Here is a 24,149-nt window from a genome sequence, read left to right on the forward strand (position 1 = left end):
ACACCTGGAGCGCTCTCATCTGAAAATATGTCGTGTTTTCTGTGCTCAGTATTCTGTCAGAGCACACAGCCAGGGGATGATGTCTTACTGTATAGCACTTACTCCTCACTTACTCCTCAGTTCCTCGGCAGGAATATAAGTATTCTGCAATTCAATTAACTCAGCCCGAGATCAGTTTCGATTTTATGTAACTCAGGGGAACAACGCTGCTGTCTCGGAGCGCTGAAAGTTTTTCTGTGTTCCACCGAGCTGCTCCAATTAAGGTTAATGGCATGCTTGTGTAACGATCCTGCTGCAACAAAAAAAAAAGAAAAAGCCCTTTCAAACACCGATGCTATTGTGTCTGGGCCTTTGGCAGAATACAGGCGTTTCCCCAACAGAGCCAGTGGGGCTATAAAGGTGCTTCAGTGAGCCCCGGGTCCCCAGGCGCAGCACGGTGCACATGGGTACCCGTGGGTGTTTTGGCGGCACAGTTTTGTGGCAGGGCACCAAAGAAAACACACAGACAACAGATGGCCTCTGTTGTCTTCCACCACGCCACGAGGCTTCTGCTGGCTCGGGGTTACACAGCCCACTGAGCGGCAGAGAGACCTGGGACTCAGTCAGATGGTGAGTCATGTGTGAAGCAACATATAGCTGCGTTTTTATATGGAAAACCTGAACGTCACTCTCTGTAAAACTTTTTTTCTTTCCAGTTTGTGTGTGTGTATATTTGAAAGCGTGCCAGGAATCATTTATGCAGGCGTGTGTCATGTTGATATTTCTTTTCTAACAGAAACATGTTCCACTCCATGGAGGTGGCATTCACATCTTATTAAATCTCATTTCACACTGTGAATGTACGACACAGCGCGAACATGAAGAGCAAGTTATTCGTCTTGGGTGCTTGGTCGAAAAGATTTTTTTTTTTTAAATAATCACTTTCAACACTAGATGGTGCTCAGCTACAGAGGTTTTGAGTGGAAAGTGATGGTAACAGAAATGGACAGTTTTCATCAGAGTTTCCCTGAAGAAGAACATTTGCTGTAGTTTCATGTTAAGTTTTGCACTTTCCGGAAAAAAAAAACAAAGATGCTCTGCAAAGACTTACGCAGATAAACTAGCATACAATTGACTAGAAGGTATACAAATCATGTCTCCTTTTTATATGCATGGGACGCAAAGATATATTTCCATTATTCATTTAGAAAAAAATGACTTGCAAAGTGCACCGAGACTCCTCGGGTCATGTGCACTTTGAATAAACTGAAGTTGAAGTTTAAGATATTAATCCTGAATGAGATTCCTGTCGGTGCCAGAGATGATAAGAATAAGAATACAAGAATATATCTCACGTATAAGAATAAATAAAACATACAAACCCGACATCATTGGATGACGATAAAATGAAAGGATGAATCAAAATAAGTTAAAATAACATCAAAACTAAAATAGAAAAGATAAAATATCCACTGGTAATCATCAAGAAATAAAGGTAATATTGCACCTGATATTATAAACATGGTATCACAAATGACCATCGACTGCTAATTAGTTACATTTCAGCCTTATATTGAATAATCTGTCACTTGTAAAGCCTCTAGAATGGTCTTAAATCTTCAAGTTTGTTTTTTTTCTTGAACATATTAAAAAACTGACAAATCAGCAACATGTTCCAGTTCCCTCTCCTCCTGTCTATGTCACCCAAGTGTGAGAAAACTGATTTTGGAGCACTAAAGCATGTGAACCTATTCTAGGTAACCTGAAATAAAATTACAAACCTGAAAATGATCATGATACGTCTCCTTTTACAGAGAGTTTGTTTATTGAGCTTGTTTAGGAATGAAAAATTGATCAGTAAAGATCTTTCTCTCTTGATTAACATTTATTCCCCCAAAACTACACAGCAGACCTTTGATGAAGTAATAATACAAACTCAGAAGTATTTATATGATGGATTTTTTTCCATAACTGACTAAACCCTAGAGGAAAATACCCAATTGCAAAGTCCTTTAATACAGTTTTTTTTAAAAAAATTTTTTATTCAGTCATGAAAAAATCAATCAATGAAGATTTTTCTCTTCAGGCTAGAAAACAAATTTGATGCAACACGGACTGATCACTGTCAACCTAAGAATAATCCAGTGATTTATTCTTAACAAGCTGTTTAGTATCAGTTTACACCCAATGAAGCAAACAAAAAAAAACAAAAAAAGATTGGCCCCTGATGCCTTTTTTTAGAAAATTGCTCAGCCCAGTGAATAACAGTGCATTCAACTCCAGGGAGCCAGGAAGTCATGAGTGTGTCAGGCCTCGGCAGCAGCCGCAGGAAGCGGAGGGGGAAAAGCATCGTCCCAATTAAGTGTTCGGAATCATTTTATGCAAGTTGCTTATATTTGACGCTTGGCCCTAAAATGTTTGTTTTTATCAAGTGTTGCCCCAATTATCCGGTCAGTAAACAGCATAATCAGGGCCTCAAGATGACAGAGTAAATTGGAGAGTGGTCTTGCATGCTGTCTTTGCTTTTCACACTCTTTTGTCAATACCCAATTATCCTCTCTGCTGCTGTTCCCACTGATGGCGCATGACTTAAAATAGCTTCTTTTTTTTTTTTTTTTTTTTTTTTCGGTTGTTTTCTAATTGCAACAATCCAGAGTGACTTGGCGCATTGATCAACCATTAATGGCTTTTAAACAGAAAACAGGCGAGCTCGGTGCCGGAGCAGAAGCGAGATCACAGAGTAGTTTTCTCTTGCAGGGTCACGGCAGAAAGGTATTCCCTTTGGCTTGTTTCCGGTTTCCCCCTCACACACACACACACACACACACACACACACACACACACACACACACACACACACACAAACGGCCTAATGTGCCAATAAAACTACAGTGAACTGTTTCAGGTCAGACTGACTCTTACAGGACAGCTATATTGACTGCAGGCGTCAGATGACGCATTGGATTTTTTATGTGGCTGAACACTGAACCTCACACAGTAATTATTGGAAACACTGTCCGCTGCGGCTCCGGGGCATGTGCGAATCGTTTTTTTGCGGGGCTTAATGTTTGCGAAGATTACCTCCATGTTTGTCAAGGACGTTGTGTTTGTCTCACTGCTGATCATCCCTGTTAATTAGCACTCTCTATGTAACCCCGTCCTCTGGCTTTTTGTAGCTGCATGCATTTGTTTTGTGAGATGTAAAGGAAAAAAAAAAGAAGAAGAAAAAGAGAGAGAAATATGATGTGTTTCACGATAAAACGTAACAATGAACAGCAAACAGTCAAAACATTTACTCAGCATGCATCGAGCAGCTTTCCCCCCCCTGTCAAAATCGGGTAAATGCCGCGCTTCGCAACACTTTGTTATCACTCGGAGATACGGTTTTCACGGTGGGGTTGACAAATGAGGAAGGCTAGAAATAACATGCTATTTCTGTCTCGGCAACCTTTTGTGGAGCAAACCCGTGCTGCTAAATATCAACTGAGAATCATGGAGTAGTTTCAGTCCTAGTGGGCTGACTTGTGGCCCCCAAAAGCTTTAAATCATCTGGCTCAATGAATCAGAGTCTTGACTGAGCCAAATTGCCTGACTGTGCCCTGTGGGAGAGATAATTGGGTGAAACAGGTTGTTTTGTTCCTTACTGAGGTACAAGAGAAGCAGGAGAAAGGAGAAAACAACATGGACTTCTCATTTTAGGTAAAACCTCTGAAGCGTGCAATGTCTAGTTTTTGTTCAGGCTGAGTTTAGGTTTTTCAATAAGGCAGTCAGGAGACTGTAACATCCGGCGTGCTTGCGACTTGGCTCCGGAGGGGGAGCTGGTTTTGCACACGGATATCTGGTAAACGCATTAAAAATACAAGCTTTGATCAGCCTAAGCCCGTGTTAAGACGTAATAAACCATGCATGGCCCGAGACCATGTTCTGACAACATGTGAATCAGTTGCTGGGTAGAAATTAAATTGTCCCCACCGAACTCATCACACATTTTCTTAAACTTGCAACCACTGCAAGGGAAGGCGACATCCGTCTTTGTCACAAGGACGAAATGTTGGCATTTAAGTTTCCTCAATCCACAGATATGTTACATGTGTGCCTTTAAAGGTGTCGCAAGATGAGTCGCTACTGTACGAGACAGTGTCAGAATCTTTGTAAGGGAAAAAACAGGACAGGACAAACAGGACATTGAGTTTCAGTGAGATGTCGACAGAACCAGATGAGCCAGAACGTCTTCTTCTTGTTCTTCTTCTTCTTTCTACATTTAGGACTTTTACTGTCACAACTTTGCAGTCAATGGCCTCAGCACAGCAGTGTTTATGGATCATGGTGGGCATGCTCAGGCCTGTGAGAGCCGACCAATCAGAGCAGACTGGCCTCTTTTTTTGTAGGGGAGCCTTAAAGAGACGGGAGCTAAAATGGCGCATTCATACAAAGAATGAATAGAGGAGCTGAAGTACGAACCTGAAAATGAGCACAATAAGTTCCCTTTAATATATGTCTTTCCTTCGAAACAGCGTCCCACATGTTGTAGAATACAGTCAATGCACCTGTAATTTATGCCGGTTCTGTTTTTATCAGGCTAATTTGAGTCGACCAGATTTGTGGATCCCAAATTTTACCATCTGTTACCAATTTACTTAGAATAAAGTGCAACATTTTCAGTGTTGATTGTGAAGTAAGATCAGATTAAGGTTTCTTGTGATATAGCAAAACATTGCCACATAATTTGTTTTCAGTAACCTCTTCATTTCAAAGTAACCTGACCCGATCATAATTGTCTGTATGTTTGTTATACGCTGGTAGCAAACTTGCATTGCTGTCAGAGCCCAGAGCTGCCCGCAGCATGGCAGTTGTTTTCCTCTAATTATTAAATGTACAGCGCATCCTGTGAAGTGTTCAGTTTCAGTATTAAACTGCAGGGAGCTCTTCATGCCAATTATCCAGCCAAGTAAGAACAAAAGTTTCGTCCCTTGACCCCACTTATCATTCTGCTGTGTTTTTTAAATTCACACTCTGAGATGAACAGTTGCACAGACAACACACACACACACACACGCAATCAGACACAACGAATGCCAGACTACTCCACAGAGTTGTGATGTAATTAGACTTGTTAATTGGAAGAGAGCCTTTCGCCACCTGCGGCAGCAAGAGTGTGGGTTTGTGGTCATCTTGGAACAGAAATAGTCCCGTTAATTGTTTTGGTTTCGAGGCATGTACAGCGAGGGAAGGAAAGCGACAATGCAGTTTGTAGTTGCTCTCGAGTTAAAACCTCAAACAGCAAAACCTGCTGGCATTAAGGGACATTGTGATCAATTTGCAGGGTTTATTGTCACAGGACTGGCAATTTAATTCACATTCCATCCAAATAAAAGCCGCTGGAACATCACTGCGAGAGTGGCAGCCATTCAGCCGCGTACTAACCACCTGTGTTCGCTGACAGGCACTAAGATAAGGAACACCGTGTAAGACAGGAGAAAGATTTCACATCAAAAAATCTGTCTCGAACAAAGACAAGGAGAGAAACACTTTGATAGTTTCGGAGGACGAGCTGCATAAATGTCATTATGATTTAACACGGGCCAAGTGCCTCCACCTAAAGGCCCTCCTTTAGCAACATTTGCATTTCTGAAAACTTGGCATTGGTGCACCGATCTCTTCGCAGGAGCAGAGTCATCCTGAATATACATTTTTTTGCTGTGAATGCCTTTTTTTTGAAGATGCCCTAAATGTGTCACGATGAGGATGCCAACATTAATTGATTTTCCCCGAGACTGATCAGAGAATCATAGCGGCTAATTAATCATCTAAGGAAGAAAAGCAAAAGCTAATTCTTCGGTGGTCAGACCATGAGTTTCCAAAGAAGAAGAGCCTTGGAGACTGAACTTTCATTTCCAGACAGATATGGATCTGATAATGGATAAACACAGACTCACTGTCTGCTTCATTTCCCTCTAATAGGATCAAATGTGTTGACTCTCCCCTTTTCTGTAATTCGACTTAAAACAAGTCTCCCGCACTGGGGTGGGGTCGACTTTGTGCTCATGTAGTCACAGACTTGAAGACAAAAGGAAAGTAGAGCATGGGTGCAAAAACAGAATTTACACCCATCAAATGAAAAGATTATTTTCCTTATTAAAACAAAATAGACTGTGAGGCTTCATGTTGGAAAATATAATTTCCCATAAATCTGGCTGCTGCAGTTGGTACAGGCATCATCCAAAGTCTATTGCTGTTAATAATTAAAACATTGAATCTTCAAAATATCAAATTCTGGTGCATCTTATTTTCACATTACTGCTTTTAAACAGTCTTGCAGAAGTGGGTCGTCCCACATATAAATCAATTACTGAATAATGATTCTTAAGCCGGAGTTATTTCATAAATTCATTTTAAAAAGATGTTAATTTAGAAGTTCTGCTCGACACATTTAATTCTGCGACCTTATTCGAACGAGGCTCACAACATTTTTGATTATGTTCAGTTCCATTTGTTTACTCCCAGCATGAGAATGAGACTCATTTTGGGTGTGTGGATTTTTTTTTTCGTGGTGGTTTAAAGGTATGTACATTTTACAGTTCATCAGAAAAAGGACCAAAATGCAGTTACAGAGGCAGATTAGACAGCAAACCGCAAGCTGCTATCAATCCAAACGCAGGATGAAACAGACGAATCGATGAAGGGTAAAGGTAAAGCACAGACAGAAAAAAGACAAAAACAGGAAATGAAAGGTGAAACATGACACATGAGCAAGAATTTTCAACATAAAACAGGAAATCAGCTGAACTAAATCCTGGGAGAGCGACGAATCAGTCCAAAAAAATTATTTCTTGAGGATGTAGTTTGTTTAGATGCCTGTTGTTAGGTTAATTTATTGAACTTTACTCTGAAAGGCCACAGATTTAGCATTTCTCTCTTCATTTCCTGTCAGATTATTATTCAGATTCCAACAGTTAAAAATGCAAATATTGCACAAAAACATTTAAAGACCCCCTTCAGTCAAAATGTTTTTGTTTTTTTCTTCTTCTTGTTCCTGCAGTTGAATGTTTGAGCCTCACTGTGTAGAATGATGTCCGTGCAGAGTTTTACACATGACGGCTGTTTTTCACATTGACCGCTGAGAGCCTGATTTTAAGGGGCGGGGCCTTACGAGCGAGATTTGTGACATCATAAATACTTTGGAAGCCAATCCTGGTCCGGTATTTAGCGTACGCACAATGTGATGTGGAGACTTGAAGCTTTGACATCAGAGTGAAGAAGAAGACATCTTGTGTCTTGCAGTTGAACTAATGTACATGAATATTCATATAATCTGGGATTCTTAATGACGGAGGAAGGATTAGGTGACATTTTAATGATTTTAATCTGGTGTTTTCTCTGTAAAAACCGTGTCAGACACTCATTAGAGACGTGTTTTGGTGTGACTTTAAACACTCGGCATGTGAAGGGGCTCTTTATCTTGGTTTTTCTGACACGCAAGCACAAAAAAAAAAAAAAAAAAATACTGACACACTCGGCGCAGTATGAACCAGGATCATAGAAACATTACAGACCAGACGCCCGGTTTGACAATGATATACGCTGACCGTGAAAGAAAAAGCACTGAAGCAGCAGCCCGGGCACAGCTGGAAGAAGAAGCAGCCCCGACGTCAAAGTGCAAAAAGTACAACGAGGGTGATGTATGGTCTGGAATAAATAATGGATGGATAGATATTTGATTGATCGCCTGTGGAAGAGAAGAAGAGAAGAGGCTCCAAGCTTCTCCGCAGCAGTCGTTGTCTCAGTCGTCGGTGCAGCTTCTTCTGAGCAAGTCTGCAATTTTTGTTGTGCCTGTTTTGATTCTGATTCCCCCCGAAATACACAGGAAATAAATTCACACACAGCAGGATGAAATAACAGTTAAACTCGCAGATGCAGTTTTTTTTTTTTTTTTTTTGCCCACTGCCCCCTGAGCCCAATTACTGTTGTTTACAGGCTCCACATTTTGTCACATATAGGGTACGGCAGAAGGGCACGAGTAACACGCCGCCCTGCAGAATCACTGCCGCTCTAGGTAAGTAATTGCAAAATAACCTGTGACAGAAAACAAAACAAGTTGCGGCACGCCTACACCGACAGCGTTGGGTTTTTTTATTATTCAAAACAGCCCCGGAACCAAAAAACCGTTCCAGTTTAAATTTCTAATTAAAAACCAGTATCACGATTAACGGCAACCTTTTTCACAACTTCCTGAAAATGTGTTTATCCCCTTCTTCTTAAGTCAACACACCAACTACACGTGTTAGAAAACGTAACTTTAATGACTCTTTGCTCCACGTCAGCTGATGTGAAAGGCTAATAAGGTTTCTGTAGATCCTCATCGAAGCTCTCATATTACAGAACGCTCTGTGCTGTCACTGCAGACACACACACACACTACAATTTTGTTAATTATCAAACAACAATGGCCCATTGTTGCTCTCACTGCTTCTTCCTCCTCACAGCCCCTCCTGGTGCATCTTCACCCCGGCTGCCATTAACTGTTCCTGTCTTCCCCCCTTCCTTCCTGATTTTCTGGGTCATGCTATTAAACTTAAGCCCATCGTCGTCGTGACGGTCCCACGGAGCTCGCTTCCATCATTGTACACGATGCTCATTTTCCTCCCGGGTGAGTCACTCCATAAATAAAAAAAAAGAGGACAGAGATTGCAGATAGGCCGCTATTTATTTGTACAATGTAAAAGTGCTTTTTATTCAAACTAGTACCTGCTGGCTCAGATTAGGCTCACTGAGCTCGACGACAAATTAGTACACACCGTCGCACCCCATTTCACATGCTGCCATGGCTGCAAGGCACAGCTGGGAGACTTCTGAAATGACTGCAAAATAGAATTTGACCCCTGATAAGGCCCCACTATCTCTCCTGCCAAGTGTGACATTTTGATGAAACGCTTGATGTCTCAGGAGTGGCGAGCACTCAAGTATTTTTGGAGTGCATCTACTTAACTTGTATGCTGGTGATTGTGCAATTCATACTCGCAATCGTCGGCACTTTACTGGTTCAAGCACTGTCTGTGTTTGACATTTGTCTTAATTAGTCCGAGGCCGTTAATACGTCACAGCTGACCCTTCTGCCAACTTTATCATCAACTTCATGCGCTCGTCACACAGTTGACATTCAACGATTTTTTAACTGTTTCAGGGGTCGTTTCACAAAAATGTCATAAAGTACATTTACTGGGTAACATTTCATGCTACCATTATTGATAAATGGTGTATTCATAGTTAATTAAACTTAAGTGAATAGTTATCTCACTGTTAACAACATGGTTAATGGTTAATAAATACTCTGTGGTTCATCTATAAACATTATTTGGATGCCATGATGTTAAAAATGATGTTTTTTAGACCTTTAAATTTGTTTAATAAATGTCTTAAAAAGCATTCTGTTGTTTGAACTACAGTTTAATTAATTATACATTTATATCATAAAGATGTACCAAAAACTCAACTTTGGTGCAGTTTTAAGGTACCTGTTCTTCACTTAACAACATCCATTATTCTATACTTCTGCTTCTTGACATTTTAGAGGGAAATATTGTACTTTTCACATCATTGCGTTCATTATTTTGCATATTTCTCTCCGTCCGGTGTTTTCAAATACTCCACCACGTTCACTGCTACAGTTCGCACCGTGCATCCGGGAGGCGGGCTCTGGTGACATTTTCAGATCCGGATTGAAAAGACATTTACATTTCTGTTCACTGAGATCCCTCCTGACTTCCACCAGCTGGGAAAAAACCAGATCCACTGACTGTTCTCCTCGCCGCCGTCAGTCCTGTGAAGGAAATGATTCATTGTTTTTGAATGATTCACACCCAACACCTTGTCTCATTAACACTTTTTACCTGTGTGCTTTGTCTGTGTGAGCGTGTCATGAGTGTGTGCATTTTCACATGTAATATTGTTTATTTTCTTTTGTGATGTTGTGTTTTTCTGTTTTCACTGACTTGTGAAGTTGCTCTGAGGCCGATGTGCACTTTGAATAAACTGAAGCTGAAACAATCATGTCGAATAGATTTCCAGTCAGTCGCAGGGTGTGTGTACATGCTGAGGATCACATGATGTCACTAAACTCTATGTGCTAATTAAAAAAAATAAATAAATAATGATGCGAGTTGTCTCAGCCTAACCCAAAAGCGAGATGTTCAGTCCTGTAAAACTTGTTGATGGTGTGAGATGTGGGTGGTGTTATCAGTTATCAGTTTTCACAATTAAAAAGAAATGTCATGAAGACAAAAGTACAAGAAAAATGAATCATGCATGTTTTTTGTTTTTTTTTCCTATTTGGAAAGTAGGTTGTCAGTTTACGTCTAGGACTGCCTGGTTTTCGGCTGCTTGGTAACAGACTCATGAATGGACTAATTAGCCTCCTAACGAAGCCATCAGAGGGCCAGAATGAGGTCGTCTGACGGGCTGCGTTCGGCCCCCGCGGGCTGCCGGGTCAACAGGATCAGCATCATCAAACCAGCAAACTAAACTCTGATCTGTTTTGCAACAACTATGCAGGTTTTTTTTTCTCTCTCTCCACCAGTGAACATGAATGTTTTTTTGGGTTTTTTCCCAGCAGCACTTTGAGTCATCGTAGTAGTAAAAGGTGAGGCGTTGCTAAAAATATACAAATGGCTCAGTTCTGCGTCCCAGTAAGCCAGTGTCCCAGTGTGATGGTGACCCTGAAACACAGGCACCTTAAATGAACCCAGCCGTCATTAACTTTTTACCCACACCTGTGCAGATTAATGTGCAACAGACTGTTCCTGCAGGTGTTTCCACTCCAGGTTGATTCAGACGAGATCATCAAAATAACTCAGCTGTTCATCCCCAGCAATTCACTGATGGAGACGTCAATCAAACAGCCTGTAAGCTCCCAAACAGTCAACCAAAAAAAGGAGGAGGCAAATGAAGTGAAAAAACAAAACAGTCTGAGTGTGCCGATAGAGGCACTAAAGGGACATTACGAGAGTAAACCCAAAAAAAGGATTCTCCATCCGGAGTCACTGACAGGGTGATAATCAGGTAAGCACAACTGACTGGACAGTATTTAAGAGTCCTGTGTGGATTAGAAAAGCTCTTTGTGTTAATTCCTCCGTTAATTGTCCTGCCAGTATCTAAAGAGGCAGCCAAGATAAGAGCCGCTCCAATCGTCTAAATGTTAAAAACAAAAAACAAAACAAAACAAAAGGTGCTGAAGGAATCTGGCAATCTTCAACTTTCACCACTGATGTACTCATTTGTTTTGCCTTCTTCGACATGTCAAAATGTCCCCACGTGTCCCCTCGCACCTCGGCTGCCCCTGCTCAACTTTTTTCTATAATTCCCTTTCTCGGCCACATAACATTCCTCATTGTGTTTCCTGGGGAAGTGGTTAGGACAGCAAGAAAGGGCATTGATTTTAGGCGATTTGGATCCAGTCGGGGAGAGAGAGAGAGAGAGAGAGAGAGAGAGAGAGAGAGAGAGAGAGAGAGAGAGAGAGAGCACAGTTGATTTTCATTCCAGCCATCTAATCAGGGGCTGATTTACAACCAGGTTGCAAAGTGAATGTAATTACCAGCATTTAACTACTAGGTAGGTTGGAAAGCAGCAGTGCTCTGAGTGCTGCAGGACCAAAAGAATGAAAATCAGCCCCTTTAGTCGAGACTCAGCACTCCATTATAGAAACAGACATGGGAAATAATTGTTTTCTATGAGTGGGCGGAAGAGAAACTGAAACTAAAAAAGATGTCTCCCAAAAATCTGGACGTGCACCGAGATCTGTGCCCCCCTTGCTGATCCCAGGACGGCTGCGTGGTCCGTGCTGATGCTGTGAAAGCGCGAGGTGCAGCTCTGCGGGCGCATGCATTTGCGCGTAGTGGCGGGTGGGAGGCGCTGTAGGGCTTGCGTGAACGCAACAAAGTGAAAGGGGAGGAGCAGCGTCGGGGAGAAAAGTGGCCACACGGTGTGCCAGCCCGTCCGAGCAGTCGCTTACATCTCAGATCCGCCGCCGAGCAGGGAGCACAGCGAGACGCGTCAGCCAGCGAAGTCCCCGTCCACTCCACTTGGTGACGTGCGGAGCGGCGCACAGACAGGCCACTTACCGAGCCGCGCACAGCCGCCACCGGCGCACACTCCCGTTCCTTTTGCTGTAAAATGCAACAGCAGTCTTTGCGGGATAAAGACAGCATTCACACGTAAAGCAGCGCCGTAGCGAAACAAGGACAAACGCCGGGGGACAGGAGCAGCGAGCGAGCGAGCGGCCGGGGAGGTAAGCGCTCACAGCCAGTCAGCGTAGGTGGAAAACAGTCGCCGCGCTGACTTTCATTTATTTATTTTTTATTTTTTTATTTTCTGACGTGCTTTGTGTGAGGCAGGGGGAGTTTAGACGGAGCACGGGCACTTGTCCTATCATGAATGAACGAGAGGAGGATCATCAGTTTCACTGCCATCCCTCTGCTGAGGACCATAGCCCAACAAATGGTGTGTGCGGCGCTCACGTTGTGCGCAAGCGCTCCTGCAAGGAGGAAAGAACTAACTTCACGTCTCAGGGACGGTGGTAGAAACCGAAAGGGTTAGTGGAATAGGGAAATAGGTGTGTAGGTGTGCGCGTGTGTGTTTGTGTGAGTGTGTGTGTGTGTGTTAAGGTGACTGCGACAGTTCAGTTTTAATAAAGATTCAAAAATGGCTCTTAATCAGGTAAATATGATCTAAAAAATACTCTAATATCTGCCGTTAAGCCTTGTAAGTGTGAGCTAACTACTGTGCAGAATAGAGACACTGGTAAACTACTCTGAACTGTTGTCCTGTATCTTTTGCTGTGGATGCTGCACACTTCTCCATAGTAAACAACCTGCTCAGTATTGTGCACAGATTGCATCCTCGCTGTGCACACTCTGCAAGTGTATTTATAAAGATCCTATTATTCAGTCCTACAGATGTATGTAACTTGTGCTCCACACCACGCAGGGCTCACCCTCCAGACAACAAAGCATTACTCATCACAGGTCCCATGTGTTGTTAACACAGTGAAGGGCTCTACCCTTGGATGTGAAGTGGAGCAGCGGCTGTAAGGGACACGGTGCCTCTTCTGTGGCCAGAAAAAGTTCCTGATGGTCGCCGCCGCTCGTCCAGCGACAAGCAGCGTTGCGTTAATTCTCTGGCGAGTGTGAGGGTGTTGATGAAAGAATGAGGTTGGTACTAATCATAGTGTTATCACGGTGGATCAGCTGGTCCAAATTTAGCTGGATTTTTTTTTTCTTTTTTTTTTCTCATCATCAACTCAACACACTCGTCAGTCCTCACTGTTTTTTTTTTTTTTTTTTTTTGGCTCTTGTGCCTGTTTGCAAGCCACCGGCATGAGCCTGTGTTGCTATATATAAACAGATGCACAGCCACCCAGTTCCTAAATTGATGTGTTGTGATGGTGTTAATGGGGCGAACATGTGGGGCCAGGAGCAGGACACACTTCCCCACCGATGACATTTGAAAACCTAGCAGGCTATCGTGAATCAAGGCGGGGGGGATTAAGGGCTTTAGTCCTAGTCATCCCTGAACAGGCAGCGAGCTCTGCACTCGATAAGGTAAGACAATGCGCTTGCCTCAGAGCCGGGGCCATTTAGCGGGGGTCTTCTCACCTCATCCGCCGCTGCGTGTGACAGAGAATTGTCTCTGCATATTTAGAAGCAGCAGTCAGTGGAGGTGGAGGATTACGCAGCAGCAGGAAAAACACAAGTGTGCATGTGTGTTGGGTACAGTAGACTGCAGCCTCACCTCTGTGGATGTACTGTGTGGGGGTGGTGGGGGGCCTTCTCCAGTTTTTGTCACAAGCTCCTTTTTTTTTTTTGCAATAAACCCAATCAGGGATAATCCTCCTATATCAAACGTGATTTAGTTTGGCCTGGGGAACAGCTTTGGCCTGAGGAATTCATTTAGAAATTACCCAGAGGCATTTATCCTATTAGTAAAGGCCAAGCGAAAGAAATGACTCCTGTTGTTATGGTCAGCAAATTACAATACGGCAGCTCAAGGCTGTTTATTCATATTCCGCCGAGAAGGAGAGGCTCTTCTGCGGGGCGAGGGGCTCATAATTTGATTGGTTGCGTCGTCCGTGCGCCGGGCTGTAAATACAACCAAAGAAGGTAGGCAGCGATGACACCCTGCGCTGTGTATTGTTGGATGAAGTTGTGATCCGCTGCTTTTACGCCTCTGGTGATGGACTGCAGTTTAAAGGAGTCCGGAGAACAGAAACTGTGCCAGCCAGCCCCACTCCCTCCTACAAACAGGACCGCGGAAAGCCTGCTTCTGCTCTGTGTTTTTCATGTAACAACAGTCGGATAAACATAATGGTGCCTCGGCTGCTGTAAGGCAGCAGCTTGGACGAGATGGAGCCGTTTTTTCCACCGTCCCTCCTCCTGAAGAGCGCGCATGTGATGCTTGTGTTTATCCGCACGCTCAGCAAGGCAAAATAACAAATGTGTGAATGTAGCCGGCAATTATGCTGATTCTGGTGGAGCAGTGTGTATTAGAAGGCCAATCTGGACCAACCCGCCCCCAGTCAAAATGAAAACGGAGAGTAATTGTGTGTGTGTGTGTGTGTGTGTGTGTGTGTGTGTGTGTGTGTGTGTGTGTGTGTGTGTGCGCCTTTTTGCCAGACAGTAGACTCTCCAAAAAAATCTCCAAAAACAGTCCTTTTTTTTTTCTTTCTTTTTTTATAATTACACTTCAAGCATATTTTTTATTACATTTTCAATTTTTGCAGTGATTAAAATCTCGTCCATTGGCTGCTTTGAGTGCGTGCGTGTGTCCTTTGTACAGTATAATTAACTTATTTTTTTTTTTTTTATCAGTGCAGATTATTATTTTTATAGCGCCCGTCCAACAACGACTGAGAGAAGTTGCAATACTTGGTGTTGGTGGAAAAGTACAAGCACTTTTTTTCTCTTTTAAGGTTGTCAGAAATATCTGTATCAGTGTAGAGTTGTTGTAGAAACAAAGGCTGCGCAGTATAACTTCTCTGCACTGACACTGCAGTGTGCGCATGTGCAGTAGTTTCATTGAAGGACGTGCAGTGTCAGTGTTTTTTCCTGTTTTATTTTTTTCAGGAAGACTAATCCTCAGTCTGTTTTGTTATTATTACACTTTTCTTCGATGAGGGCTCTTCAACGCACAGAAGTTTCACACACTCATTGATCATTTGTGATGGATTTATCACACGAGGCAGGGTCCGCTTTGTTTGTTTAATAAGACACATTATCCACTAAATCACCTAAAATATGCTGATTTTCTACATCCAAACACAGCTCATGAAGTCATTGGTGAACATTTATATTGACGTCAGTGTGTTCCAGTATCGTGCAGCTGTAATAGAAACGGTTTGTATCGGTACCGGCTGTGTGTGGTGACACATACAGGCTCAACACACAAGCTCCACCTCCCGCAGATGTAAATTATCATCCAGTAAATGTTGTTGCACTTCACACAGTGTTGTTATATTTATTTTTCACGAGTGAGAAATGATGCTCACCTGGCTAAAAGTCCCTTTTTTTTTTTGGATTGGCGCTGGGTAGACAGTCGTTGTACATGTATACTTCCAGGCAACCGCCTCCACGCGCCAGAATCTCACATTTTAATTAAGTGAGATCTCTGGCGTGTGGAGGCAGCTTCTTTTGTAATTTTTTTTTTTTGGTTTAGAAAATTTTCAAAGGAAGGAGCAAAAAAAAAGGAAAAAAAAAATCTGTTGTAATTTGCACTGCTTAAATATCCGTCTGTCTGCAGGCGAAGGGTGTTGTGATCAAATTCTCATAGCCCGGCGACAAAGTGACATTAGGGAGGTGATTTTAATATTGAAATGATCTTGGTGTTATCTCCTCTTTGCAGAGCAGCCATCACGCAGGTTACACACACACAGCTTGTCTCCCATCTTGTAACTTAACTGTCTTTTCGAAAGATGAATAATTATTTTTTGGCGTCTTTTTCTTTTTTTGTTGTGACTTTGTGACTTCCAGGTGGCTCTTGGCTCACAGGTGACAGCTTCTTTTGTGATTTTTAACATGCAGTGCGTGACGTCGCTGCACAAACTGTTCATGCACAGCACAACATTTAACCAGAGCTAAAGCTAAATGCAGTGCAGGGGTCCGAGCATACACGGCATGTCTTATTATTGTTGGTGAAATAATAAATTGATATTAGCAGGAGCAGCCATGTTGGAGGATGAGGGTCGATGCTTCTCTTACATCTGTGCTGTAAACATGAACATGGCCTGTTAGCTTAGCCTAGCTTAGTTGGGCTCAAAAGCCTTCATGGCATTTTTACACCTGACACATATTATGTTCATTAGTGAGCTTTAGATGCACGTTCAGGTTGATTTTTGTAACCTTGCAATGATTTATCAGTTTATTCTCAACTGTATATTTTGATTCTGATCCGGGATTAATTGGAAAAACCTACATTTGAGTATATTCTGCTCCTCCATGACAGCTGAATATCTAATGATTGATCAAACGGCAGATAAATCGACCATGAAACTAATTGTTATATGGAGCCGAGTTAGCTGTCCCCTTTTGTTTACAGTCTCTGTGGTGGTAGCAGTAGCTTCACGTAACAATCTTCTATCATTAAACACATTCAAACATAAATCCACAAATGTCAAGCTCTTCTTTTTTGTTTTGTTTTTGTTTTCGGTGGTTGGATTCTTCCGAGGTTTTCACGGCTCTTACCAGAATGTCGAAGTGATGTTTCACTTAGTTCTGAGAGACTGTGTAACCACACTCGCCAACCTTGAAACATCAGAAGTTGGGAAATATTTCTTAAACCAAAGCCCTTTTAAAGAATAAAAGAAAGAAAAGTAACACTGCAACACCTTTTTTTTTTTTTCTCAGCAAAAAATACTTTTTCAATTAAGCTTTTCATTCTGGGGAAAGAACGCAGAGTAACCCACTTGCCCTGGCCCCTCGAGACTCTGTGCACGCCACCGCCGCCATGACGGTGAGTGTTGTCAGCGCGTGACCCCCCGCGATTGACAGAAAGAATCAGTTTTTACATCACTCCTGCCACATTCCTTTCAAAACCTGCTGTGAGAGGGTGGAATTCTTCAAAAAGTCTGCTTTCGTATTTCTTTTCTCGATTTCTCTAATCATCTCTCGCTCGGTGAGGAGGACGAGGTGCAACATCTCAGCACACTACATGCTGTACTCTGCCAGAAACAGGTTGCGATAACTAGAAGGGGGAAAAAAGGCGTGAAAATCTGTCATAAATCGAGAGAAATGCAGGAGAACTGGGAGGAAAACGAGTGTCTCCTGGGAAAAATCGGAAGGGTTGGCGAGCGTGGGTGTAAAATAATCTTTTTACACCTTAATTCCATTTGAATCTATTCACAGTGTTCTTGTTGGTACCTACTTGTGCTCTCATTTGTTTCATTTTGAAACTTCCATTTTAATTCTTCATCGCATTAAGAAATGGACGCCCATCAGGGATCGATGCCACGTGGGTGGTTGTGCGGCATTCTTATCGAGGCATGCTTATCAAGTTTTAGAAACAACAGCCACGCCCGAGCCTCACTGCGGCCCGCGGGCGGGTTAATTGTTCTGACACCGATGCCACCGATGTTTTATTCGCGTATCAAAGGTAACAGGCTTGATGGCAAAGAGAGTTGGGAGAACGCTTGATCTGTATTGAGCTGGTTGGCTGTGTGCAGCTTTGATATCTGGAGGATGAAGGGAGTTTCCAGTGAGAGAAGCAGATTCAGGCCACGTTTGTTTGTCATCATGCAGGCAGAACAACACCTGTAAATAATTTGTGTTCATTTCTAATTTAATTTCTGTAGCCAGAGTATGTAGCGAGCTTTCAAGAAACTTTCCACACAAATAGTGTTACTTTCTTTAAAGGAGCAGTCTGTAAGAACTGTTTTATTCATACTCATAACAGACAGACAGACTATCATAAAAGTAACTGCTGACTATAGCTGCCGTTAGCTTGTTAGCTCGGTTAGCCGTGCATGTAGTGGTGCAGTGTAGACTGGGTTTACACCACTCGAGCAGGAATGTTGGTCTTTGAGGAGCCAGAGCTAGCTGGTTAGCATGCTAACATCAGTAGATGTCGCTGCATTACAACACTCGTCCAAACTCGATTCTTCACATTCTGTAGATAATTTAAGATAACTTTTTGAAAGTTTTTCTCAGAGAAAGAATCTTACGGATGAAGCTCTCCCTCATTACTGATCCATTTTCTGAAGGATTTGTTCAAACATTTCAGGATAAAATGTATATATCTTTTTTCCGACAGCGCTTATTCAGACTTCTACCGTGTCCTCCGCAGCCTTTTGATGGCTTTCGCTGGTGAATATACTGCAGAATATTTAGCATCCGAGGTTATTACAAAGCATAATACACTCGCTAATGTACACGGGCCAAAAGGCCACGAGCAACTGCCGTGCTTCCCGAGCTCTTTAGAGATCAGTGAACTATGAAAGGCAGTCTCTTCAGCTGCCCTCTCCAACACAGTCGCTGAAGGGCTAGTGATGCTCGTATCGTATTTCTAAAAAGCCTGCAGTTTCCCTGTTCAGAGACCCAAATGGTCTCTAAATGCACTAAGCTCTGAACCTCCTACGTCCATGGAGACTTGAGTCGGTGGCTCCCTTTCACATGTTACTTTGCACAGTTTAAATACTATTTTTAATTGTGTTTCAAAGATACATTTAATGGGATTTGTTGTCTTTAATAATATACATTATGATTTTATTAGTAAAGAACAGGTTTTGCAGATTCCATTATCTCATTTGCTCATTACCTATTATTATAAAATAAAAGCCAAAAAACCTACCAGTGATGATTTTCCCTTCTATGGATTCGTCCGTGTTTTGTCCAGCACTACACCGCTCACGTACACGCCACATTTGTCGAGAGCAGCCTGTGTGTAAACCCACGTCCTAGTGTTATTGTTGCCTTTTAATATTTTTCTATGTAGTCCATCAGCCGTGCTTTCCAGGAAGCCGAGCCAAGCTCCGCTGCCTGACAAAATGCTGAGACTCATTAGGCCCTGAGCAAGCAAGCTGACACCAAGAGCCAGCCGCCAAGGGCCATACTTACCAGATAGGGACCCAATTCTAAATTTGCCCATTGCTTTAACCCAATGTCATTTCATGTGGTGTTTGGAAATATTTGATTTCTTGCAAAAAAAAAAAAAGAAGGAAAAAAGAAAAAAAGCCCAGTTAGTCTCTCAGAGGAGAAAAATTTAAACCATTACGATCATTTTAATGCCCACACAAATGGCTCAAATTCACTTGACATGTTTGGAGACAGGCGGGTGAGGATTTGGTTTGGACTCCAGCCTTGTTGAGGCTTCATCCCATGGCCCCTGCAGTCTGTGAGCCTGCTGTGCGGTGAGAGGCTCCGTGGGGGGCAGGTTAAGCCTGTTAGCCCCATATGATGTCACCGCAGGTTCGCTTCACGGATGGAGGCGGGTGGGTTGGTGGTGGGGGGGGTGGGACGGGAGGTGGTCGTGGAAAATCTTTCCCATCTTGTCGCTCATCGCCACAGTCGCACAACTACTGCCTACTGTTTATGCAAGATCCCATTAAGCCCGGCTGCAGGAGTGGATCTGCTCTCGCGGCTATCTGACAGCCACAGCTCCCCCGGCATCTCTTTTATGAACCTCAGTCATTTTAATAAGGTGTATTATACTATCTTATCCCTGCTTTGGAACAAACATCGTCTATAATAAAGTATAAAATCTGTTCTTGGTATGTCTGGGCTGTTAAAAAATGCAGGATATACCAGTCATTATTTGAGGGCGAAATGGCCCTCAGAAAGGACATGGATGCATTATGTAATAATTTATTTGAAATTGAATAATTGAATCTGCCTTGAGGAGAAGCGCAGCTTAAGAAGGGGGGCCTGCTGGAACAGGTTTTGAGGTGGAATGTCAGACTTGAACCAGCTCTGCGTGCTGGAGGCAAACCAGACTTCAAATTACTTCAAGAGGAAAACAAATTTCACCGGTCACTGAAGTCACTTGAACTCATTTCCCCCCCCTCGCCTTTCTTCTGGGAACCATGGGAAATTACAATAAAAACTATTTTAGCTTTTGCTACTGTCATTTAAGTGGAGCCCACTGCATTTGGTATATAGTTTATGTGTGACGGTAATTGCGCTGCGGCGTGTCCATTTCCGTCATTCATCTTTGTGTTCACGAGCAAACAAAGCAAATTAAAATGTTTAGAAAGTATTTAATACTGAGCAGGCTGTCTGGGTAATCTCCTCAAATCAATATATAACCATGAAGAAGAAACATTACCGACAGGTTCTTGTTTCCGTGCATCTGTAGCGATATCGTCGCTTCTTAATCCTCCGCGGTGTGGTTTTACTTATTTTTTTATTTGTTATTTTGAGGCGACTTCTCATTCTGCAGCTCTAAATCATTTGTCTTCGGTAAGGAATGAACATGTAAATAGTTCAGCGTTAATAGAAGCGTACACAACAGCGACTTACAGCCATGTCTGATTTGCATACTCCGACTGTGCGAGTTGAAAGGTGGCTTTTGAGTTAAGAGGATACATAAATCACGCGTTCGCGGGAGGTGTGATGTGCATCGGTAATAACACCCTATTTACAACCTGTTTGTCTTAGCCCGGATGCATTCTTCCCTTCCAAGGTCTAGAGCAGCTTATAAAAGATTGGCCCCCATCCCAACCACCTAATGCTGTGCTGCATGTACTCCAGCGTTGATTAATTCATGCTGGCAGTAGATTTTTTCCCCCTGTATAAATACCTGCAGCACAATGACCAGGGTCATTAATTGTATTTAGTAATTACTGCACGACGACTGGCAGCAAATAATAATAGGAAAAAAAAAAAAAGAAGAAGGCTGTTTTCATTTGGTAAAAATGCGCCCCGGCTGTCTGTCAGGGGGGTCCAGCTGTTGCCACTGGCGCTCAGAGAATGATGAAAAATGTCTGCGGCATCACGTTTGTTTGAATGGGAGTCAGTGGGTCACCTAAAATATCAAAATAGGACTTTGGAGACTTGGTGTATAGGGTTAAAAAGTAGAGGGACTCCTGGTCATGCTGCCAGCTTACTTAACCCCTCTTTACATCGTTTCACTTCACTGGAGAGGACTTGAAAGTCGGCGGATCGGCGCTCATATCTGCAGCCAAAGCAAATGAACAGCGAGAAAATCCATATGAGAGGAGTAAACTCCTGCTTGGACACACATGAAGGGCGGGTTGGCGCGTTTTTCTGCTGCGGCCTCGTATGTTTTATGCACTGCAGTTTTCGGGCTGTTTTCTTGTATCCAAAGGACACACAGGCATTCTGCTGTGATAAAAAAAACTGTAATGTTAATAAGACGGCGGCTGAAGGTGGCGTTGTAAAGATAGCTTTTGTCGTTGCGCGGCGCCCGCGGGCCTCGGTGTGATTTTATAGATTTCTCTCTGTGTAGACATTCCCATTTCTCAGCATTTGCAAGATAGGCTGATCCACTCCTTCTCTCTCTCTCTCTCCTTCTCCCTCTCTCTCTCTCTCTCCGGACATGAATTCATCGCCGCTTGGAAGAGAAGCCTTTTGATTTTATGAGAGAAATCTTTAAACTGTAGTTACACCGGTCAGCGGTCATTTGACGGTCTGGCTGCTCAGAATTTGCAGCTTTGGGAATAGAACCCTTTTACTTTGTTTTCATTTTGAGACGATAGCCTCGCGCCCTGGAACGAGAAGCCCATCCGGCCTCCGCGAGCCACAGCCAGGCAACTTGACGGCAGCCGAGTTTGATTATTAATGGCGGGTCTCTATCTCTCAGGCCCTAATTGGTCTCCGCTGATTGCTGAGCTTTCTGATTAAGAAATGCCATTAAAATTGATGTATCATGCCTCCAAGTGTTTTTCTCCCAGCAAGATAGCTCCTTCAATCAATTGATAATTACGCAGATGATGTATAGCTGGGGATTCATTTTGACAAGTTTACAATAATTGGCGTGGTGTGACTTTTATTTTTCTGTATGTTGATGGACAAAATGAACTAAAAAAAAACATTTTAATTATGTTTTGATGCTGTAGCAGAGAGGTCCCCCCCCCCCTAAAAAAATCATTTAATTGTGTCGCATTAATCTGCATCCTCCCGAAGAAGGTTAATATTTTTAATTACAGGCGGCATCTATCGGTTTATATGAGGCATTTATCTGTTACCTGTGAGTTACGGCGGCGGTTTCTCATTTTGAATATCGTTCAGCGGGCGACTTTTTAAACACGAGCGGCATGTTTGTCATTACGGATGTGCTCGTAGGTAATTAGAGGAAGCGAAGACAAAATAATCTATAGGGAGAAGTCAATGAGGTAGCTAATGGTTTTGCATTGTGCCGAGTTAATGGGAACTATCTCTAATTTCATGGCAAAGTAAACATTTTTCCTGCAGGGTTTTAACTCATTTTCTAGTTTTGAAGGAAGAAATGTCAGGGCTTTGTTTACACAAAAGTGTTTAGGCTCAGTCTAATCGCTGGTTACACGGTATTTTAATCTCCATTACATGAAACCAATGCTATATTGTGTGTTTATGCGGAGTAGTGCGTCTCTGGAAGCTGTTGAATCAGTGTTTTATGCGAACCTACTTTGTCATACGATGGAGAGAGGTGGCAGTGGAATGTAATCCACGCACAGTTGGTCACTAGCTTTTTTAATGAAACGCCACTTATTTCTGGCAACATCACATGAACAGCCATATGTCAGAAGTTTGTTTCAGACTCGCTCGACGCGCAACAGCAGCCGCTCCGTAAACCGAGAGTGGAAAGAATTGGTTTTACATCAGCGAGCTACTGTCCTTTATCATCCTCTCGTGGGAGATTTGGCAAAGGTAGCTGTTTTCATTCCTGCACCATCATCACAATGGAAATCAGACGGGTTTTTTTTTGTTTTTTTTTTCAGAAACATGCCTCGGTTCACCATTTTTCCCCTTTAAAAAAAAAAAAGAAAAGAAAAATGCAGTCAAAATCATGCTCTACAGGCTATTAAGTCGGACGTGATGTATGCGCCTCGGAACTAGAGTCAGCAAAACATGACGAATGAGCGTTCAATAACATTTCACTTTCTCTGGAAGGTTTCCTCGTCTGCTTTGCCTCACACATGTGGTCCTCCTCTGCAGCCAAGTCTGAGAACTGTCTTTTATCGCCAGTGTGCTGTTTTTGAAGCGATGCAGATTCTGAAACCTTTTACTTGTTTCCCCCCCCCAAAAAAAAGGTCATTTTCGGCAGCATACATTGAAAGAGCAAACACTTTAAGTTTTCATTCAGGTATACGTGAAGGTTTGAAGGGAAGGGTTCTCTCTGAGTGCTGCGTTTCATCAAATTACAGCCTACAACTTATCTTTGGATTCTGATAAAATAAGCCTAATGTACTTTTTTTCTGTTCTCCACAAGCTGCCTGATTTACTTGTACTTTTTAGTGAGAAGTTGCCTCCCAGAATGACTTTTGGAGAGCCTCCAGACGGCGTACATGAACATGCCTCGCAGATTTTTCGGCTGTGGGCTTTTAAGCGTAGGTAGAGAGAAAAAAGCAGTGATCCTAGTAATCCTGGAGAAGGCAGAGCGAGAGGTTTTTCCAGCTGAGGGGGGAAAAAAAAAAAAAAAAAAAGGATTCACAGGCTGTAAAGTTCAACATTGCATTCTGGTTTATGGAGGCTGCTCTGGAGAAGAAAGCTGTAATTCTACCTGATCTGTGATGGATTTCTCTCTCTATGGTTGTAAAGTCTAGAAAGCGAGCCCCCTTTCTTTTTTTTTGATAGTGAGAGGGTCTTCTATGAAAGCTTGATGGTAAAGGAGACGTATTGTGCTCATTTTCAGGTGCATGATTTTATTTTGGGTTACTGTAAGAATGGATTTACATGCTTTTAATGTTCACTCTCATACTGTCCACTGCAGCAGCGCTGTCTGAAATGCTCTGTCTGTTGTAGCTTTTGTCACTTTTTAAAGGTGCAATATGTGGTTTTGGGAAAAGATTCATGCTGTTTTATTTTGTTTATATGTGCCGAATGCTGTCACCTTGCCAATTTAACATAGTGGTATTATCCTCTGAGAACGGTTATGGAAAACTAAATATTTTTGAGGTTTTATAATTACTTCATTAATATTGTAAATGTTGAGAACCTGAGTTTGAATTTCTTCTCTAAAACTACCCTTCTGAA

At 42.6% G+C, this 24,149-nt stretch overlaps 1 protein-coding gene and 1 long non-coding RNA gene across 8 annotated transcripts in view; both read left to right on the forward strand.

The window, feature by feature from the left end:
- Positions 1-221: 221 nt before the first annotated feature.
- On the forward strand, positions 222-8,620 carry LOC119012877. Its single transcript, XR_005072625.1, has 3 exons — positions 222-609; positions 7,977-8,032; positions 8,463-8,620. It is a non-coding gene; the product is annotated as an uncharacterized LOC119012877 (long non-coding RNA).
- A 2,394-nt stretch (positions 8,621-11,014) lies between these two features.
- The window catches only part of LOC119012548 (kelch-like protein 29), a 224,580-nt gene continuing 211,445 nt past the window's right edge, over positions 11,015-24,149 (forward strand). For 4 of the 7 annotated variants that reach the window (XM_037086475.1, XM_037086476.1, XM_037086469.1 and 1 more), the window contains exon 1: positions 11,616-12,259. The gene's annotated coding sequence lies outside the window, so the exon portion shown is untranslated. Of the gene's footprint in view, positions 11,035-11,615; positions 12,260-12,361; positions 12,688-24,149 lie in introns of those variants that run through there. The other 3 variants (XM_037086470.1, XM_037086471.1, XM_037086473.1) reach the window with 3 other exon arrangements.

This window comes from Acanthopagrus latus, chromosome 22 (genome assembly GCF_904848185.1).
Source record: "Acanthopagrus latus isolate v.2019 chromosome 22, fAcaLat1.1, whole genome shotgun sequence".
Taxonomy (NCBI): domain Eukaryota; kingdom Metazoa; phylum Chordata; class Actinopteri; order Spariformes; family Sparidae; genus Acanthopagrus; species Acanthopagrus latus.